At 38.8% G+C, this 6204-nt stretch overlaps 1 long non-coding RNA gene across 1 annotated transcript in view; it reads left to right on the forward strand.

The window, feature by feature from the left end:
• The first annotated feature begins 398 nt into the window (after positions 1-398).
• Positions 399-6204, forward strand: part of LOC135199406 (uncharacterized) — a 277650-nt gene continuing 271844 nt past the window's right edge. The window contains exon 1 of the long non-coding RNA XR_010311061.1: positions 399-799. This is a non-coding gene — a long non-coding RNA (uncharacterized LOC135199406). The remainder of the gene's footprint in view (positions 800-6204) is intronic.

The following is a 6204-nucleotide window of genomic DNA, read 5'->3' on the forward strand; positions in this document are numbered from 1 at the left end:
CTTATTTTTAGTTTGGTTTATTAGCAATTTTTACTATACTGATGAGTTTTAGTTACTTTTTAATATACTCGATTGAAGTTTATTATTAACTTCGTTAAAACTGATTGAAAAATGTTAAGTAAACTGAGTGGAAGTTGGTTAAAAGAAGTTAAAATAAGAAGTAGCTTGGTCACCAATTCTCATACGTGAAATGTTATAAAATTTTATTTTTATAACTTGTGAGACAATTTATTTAGATATTTTATTATATTAGCTTAAAGAAAGTTTTAAAATATGAATTTATATTCCGTAAATATTAGATTAACTCGATTCAAATTTAGAAACAATATTGAAGTCTCAAATTCTCAAACTTTTCGTCGGTGACTTAAATAAAAGAGACTTTCAGTTTCAACTCTTCCTGTTTACATTGTGGGTCTCTTGTCGTCTTATAGAAACAGTGAACGTTATTGTGTTTTCATTTTCGATCGTAAAATTGCAATAATTTTGATCATTATCGTATATAATCGGAGGTAATTCGGGAGTCGTGGTTTATATTAGTGCAGGTATTAGGCTATACTAGGTCCTAGGCTATACCTAGCTAGCTAGCACCCTAGGTATCCATTGTGCCTGAATTCTTATAGCTAGCCAATGTCATCTTTCGTTGGTATTTATCGATATTTATTTTCACTTTTAAATAGCTTTGCCGCTGCTTAAGCCTGCCATATTACACTGTTATTTAAGCTCAAATAAGTAAAAATGTACAAATTATTGTGGAGTTTTCGCCTCACCTACCAATTTCAGCTTGACACTGGACCTCCAGGTAGGAATGGTTATTTTATTTTTATATTTTAGCTATAAAATATTTATGTTTAGGTAATATCTTCGCGTCGGGTATTTTGGAGTGGCTACAGTTTACCGGGCCCACCCAACTAAGGTATCTTTGACCAAATTTCTAGTCATAACCTACAGCTATAGATGGCGGTAAGCTCAGACAAGAAAATAGGCGGAGGGATACACAACAGAAATGACAATGAGACGAAAACTACTAATAGAAAAATGTTAGCTGTCATGTATTGCACATTCCTGATTTCAGTTTCGGGGGATGAAATTTTACTCCTAACCTCTAGTTTTCAACAATGTATACTATCCTATCCAAGAGAATCCTACCGAGGTCAAACTACTTACCTATGTGGAAGGATTTGGTTGTCGCGCGGTTGGGCCTGGTAAGCTCTAAACTACCCGGTATTTCTTTGGAAATTACAGTTTCCTATATTATTTGGGTTGCTTATGAAGACTTTACTGTTATCTTTAGGGGGTCGACTGTAATTAACCTCCAGGTGCCAATACTAAACAAGGCGAAATACATTTGATGCCCAAAGTGGCTTTCGTATTCATGGGACTGTTCCTTGCAGTCCGTGCAGAGTTATTGCCTAGAATTTCTTGTTTTTATATTTAAAAATTAGAATTTTAATTGGTAGATCTATATAACTATTCTGCAGCGTTTTCATAGGTTAGGCCTATAAGAAATTGTGGCCCATTATAATGCTGCCTATCTTCCACTGGTTAGTATTAGATGTTTTCCTTAATGCAGAGTTAATAGAAGGTGCCCCCGGAGAAGGGTCGATTTCCCCCTCCCAGTTAGGTGCGATGTTAGTATGTCCCCCGAAGGTAGTGATTTTTGGGGGTACTGTCTCTTGGAAAGGGGGACGTCTGGTCATCCTACCTATGCATTTGCACATTTTTGAAAGCAACAGAACTCAAATTAACAATTAAATTATCAGTGTTTATGAAAATTGTGTATGAGGGTCCATTTTTCTTGGTAATGGAAGTATTAGTGCTCCTGTTTGTGGGGTTGGGTCATAAAAGCCAATGTTTGTGGAAATTGTGGTTTGACTGCCCTTTTTCTTAGGAATTAAGTAATGAGTGCTCCTGTTTGAGGGACTTGTGTGGTATGAGGGTTCCTTGTTCATGGGAATGGAGGTGTTAGTGCCCCTGTTTGTGGAGTTGGGGCATGAGAGCCCCTGTTTGTAGGACTTGTGTAGTATGACTGCCCTTGTTCTTGGGAACTGTGGTATGATACAAATGCCCATGTTAGTGGGTATTGTGGTATGAGTTTCTGTGTACATAGGAATAGTGTTGCAAGAGTTCCTGTTTATTAACATTTTGGAATGACTGTCCCTGTTCATAGTCATAGTGGTAGTGGTACAAGTGCCCCAGCTTCTAGTATAAGAATTCCTGTTTGTGGAACTGAGGGATGAGAGCCCCTGTTTGTGGAACTTGTAGTATGACTGTTCATGTTCTTTGAAACACTGTAGGCATTACTTAAGGTTCTTTGCAGCATGCCTTCAGCCCCTAGCTGCAACACTGTAATTCCTTTTACTGTACCTCCTTTCATATTCTCTTTCTTCATCTTACTTGCCACCCTCTCCTACCACTTGATTCATAGTACAACTGCGAGGTTTTTCTCCTGTTACACCTTTCAAACTTTTTACTGTCAATTTCCATTTGGTGCTGAATGACCTCATAGGTCCCAGTGCTTGGCCTTTGGCCTAAATTCTACATTCAACTCAACTCATGTTCTTTGAAATTTTGGTAAGAGTTACCTTGTTCAAGGGCATTGTGGTACCAGTAAGAGTGCCCCTGATCGTGGAATTGTGGTATGACTGCCTGTGTTCATTGGAATTGTATGAGTGCCCATGTTTGTGGAATTGTAAGATGAGGACCCTCTTCACAATAACTGCAGTACAATTCCCCATTTTGTGGGAATTGTAGCATGAGCAATACTGTTCCCTGGAATTTCAGTGAAAAACATCCCAGTTCATCTTAATGCAAGTGCCCCTGTTAATGGGAATCGAAGTACGAGTACGAGTTGTGATCATAAAGTATTTGGACTGGTGCTATAAAAAGGAAACTACATCAAGTACCATTTTAGCATTTAATTTCCTTCGAAGTATCCCGCTTCAGAAGCCACACACTTTATCCAGTGCTGTTGTTTCCATTGATGGAAGCACTCCTGGAAGTCGATTTCACTGCATTCACTTGGATCTATCTACTCGACTTCATGAAATCGTCTTCCTCTCAAGTGGGATTTGATTTTTGGAAAGAGAAAAAAGTGAGATCTAGGGAATATGGTGGGTGTCGGACCTGGGGGATTTTGTGGTTGGCCAAAAGCTGCTGCATAAGCTGTGCTGAATGGGCAGGGGGCGCATTGTCATGGTGCAAATGCCACTTATCAGATGCTATGCAATTGTGACCTTTTCTGATGTATAGCATACCGCTGATGCCACAGCAGGCCACAGTATTACTCTTCGTTTACTTTACTGTCTGACCAGGTGGAGCATACTCATGACGGACAATTCCCTTGTAGTTGAAGAAAACTTTCTACAGTGTCTTCACATTGCTTCGTCTCATTCGTGCTTTCTCCGGTCTTGGAGAAGTTAGGGACTTCCACTGCAAAGACTGAGCGAGCATTGATAATAGGGTCAAAGCCGCGACCCAAGATTCATCACCCGTTACGACCATTTTGAAAAAGTTTTCATTGTTCTGGGCTCATCAAGGAGATATTGGGCAACTGAAACCCGAGTTGTTGTTGTTGTTGTTGTTGTTGTTGTTGTTGTTTGTTGTTGTTTTTTTTTTTTTTTTTTTTTTTTTTTTTTTTTTTTTTTTTTTAAGCTAAAAGCAGTTTTGGCACAAACTTGGCAGACACGTCTCATACCCGAATCTTCGGTGAGAATGGACTGAATTGAATCTGACTGATCTGCTCTTCCTCCAATAACTTACTGATGATGGTGATTCGATGACTGCCCCCTCACAGCTACACACACAGTTTTGTCAGCCATCTTGAAATCATTTCTACTTGTGTGGAGCTCTTTGACTCCTCTCCATACATGTTTTGCAACTCTGAGTGGTCTGTACGCAGTCATTGCCAAGCTTTTGGCAAAATTTTATGCAGATTATCTGCCCAACTTTCTTCATCATATTCAAAGCAATGACCACGCGCACTACACACATTCCTTCTCCAGAGGTTCTCAACCTTTATTGCTTAGTGGCGCATTAATGATATATTCTGGACTTTGACGGCGCACCAACTCTACAGTCAGTGTAATTAAAACTATAATTATATAAGTGTGCTACATATTCAACTGACACAAAGGTACGCATTATGTAGGGCTACCCATAATATTAGTTCAAATATGTGTGCACACATGTGTAATGGTTATGATAATGAATAATACTGTAATAATAATAATAGTAATAATTGTTATTATTATATTTTTTTCTATTATTATATATGAATGAATTAATGAGCACATGGGAATGATGTACAACATACATTCTAGTTGTAGAGTAATCATACCTGGATTTGCTTATCCTTTCGATGTTAGGACAGGCACACTCATTTCCTCTTCAACACTCAGCAATCTAGACCTCTTGCTAGTTTTGATGTTTGTGAGTGTTGAAAATCCTAGTTCACACAGATATGAGGTCGAGAACTGCAGCAATATTTTCTGGGCTTTTAGGGCTATAATTATGAGGGTGTTCCTTTCCAGTTCTTATCCATAAGCTCTCTAGTAACATATCCAAATACTCCAGTTTTATCTTGTGGTCATTACGGACACATAATCGTACATACATACACACACACACACACACACACACACACACACACACATATATATATATAAGTATATAATATATATATATATATATATATTATACACCTATCCATGAAATTTTCGCGGCACACTTGGGGGATAGTCGTGGCGCAGAAGGGCGCCGCAGCGCACATGTTGAGAATCGCTGCAAGCACTAGTGTAAAGAGCGGAAGTGAGGTAGGACGCTAAAATAATAGTGTGCATGCACAGTGGGGGTCAAGGTCAATTTGTGCCAAGTGGCATCATTCTGTGTACTTTAGCTCCTTTACTATAGTAGCAGTCCCGTGAGTTGTAATACGTACGCCACTGTTCATTGGAATTGTAATTCCTACGCCACTGTTCGTTGGAATTGTAATTCGTACGCCACTGTTCGTGGGAATTGTAATTCGTACGCCACTGTTCGTGGGAATTTTAATTCATACACCACTGTTCGTGGGAATTGTAATTAATACCCCACTGTTCGTTGGAATTGTAATTCATATGCCATTGTTCGTGGGAATTGTAATTAATACGCCACTGTTTGTGGGAATTGTAATTTGTACGCCATTGTTCGTTGAAATTGTAATTCATATGCCACTATTTGTTGGAATTGTAATTCATACACCACTGTTTGTGGGAATTGTAATTCGTATGCCACTGTTCGTGGGAATTGTAATTTGTACGCCACTGTTTGTGGGAATTGTAATTCATACGCCACTGTTCATTGGAATTGTAATTCATATACCACTGTTCGTGGGAATTGTAATTCATACGCCATGGTTTGTGGGAATTGTAATTCCTATGCCACTGTTCACGGGAATTGTAATTCATACGCCATGGTTTGTGGGAATTGTAATTCCTATGCCACTGTTCACGGGAATTGTAATACATATGCCACTGTTAATGGGAATTGTAATATATACGCCTATGTTTGTAGGGATTGTAATGCATACGCCACTGTTTTATGGGGATTGTAATTCATACACCACTGTTTGTGGGAATTGTAATACATATGCCACTTTTCATGGGAATTGTAGTACATATGCCACTTTTCATGGGAATTTTAGTACATATACCACTTTTCATGGGAATTATAGTATGTATGCCACTGTTCATGGGGACTATAATACATATGCCAGAGTTAATGAGAATTGTAATATGTATGCCACTGTTCGTGGGAGTTGTAATACGTACGCCACTGTTCATGGGTCATGGGAATTGTAATACGTATGCCACTGTTTGTGGGAACTGTAATTCCTATGACTCTGTTCATAGGAATTGTAAAAGATACACCACTGTTTGTGTGAATTGTAATTCGTACGCCACTGTTCATGGAAACTGTCTTGCAAGGAAATTCAGGAACCGTACTATGAGCACCTCTTTCGAAGTGAGTTTGCCTGTTTGTAGGAATTGCAGCGGGAGTTCCTTTCTTCATGGTAATTGTATTAAAAGGCTTCATTGATTGTGGTCATTAGATTAAAATGGGAACTCTTTGTGGGAATTGTAGTGAATCTTGGCTCTCCTCTGTTGTAGGGAATTTCAATATGGGGTACTTCTGTTGTTGGGAATTGTAGTACGAGGGCCCCAGAAA

The sequence above is a fragment of the Macrobrachium nipponense genome, chromosome 25 (genome assembly GCF_015104395.2).
Source record: "Macrobrachium nipponense isolate FS-2020 chromosome 25, ASM1510439v2, whole genome shotgun sequence".
Classification (NCBI taxonomy): Eukaryota; Metazoa; Arthropoda; class Malacostraca; order Decapoda; family Palaemonidae; genus Macrobrachium; species Macrobrachium nipponense.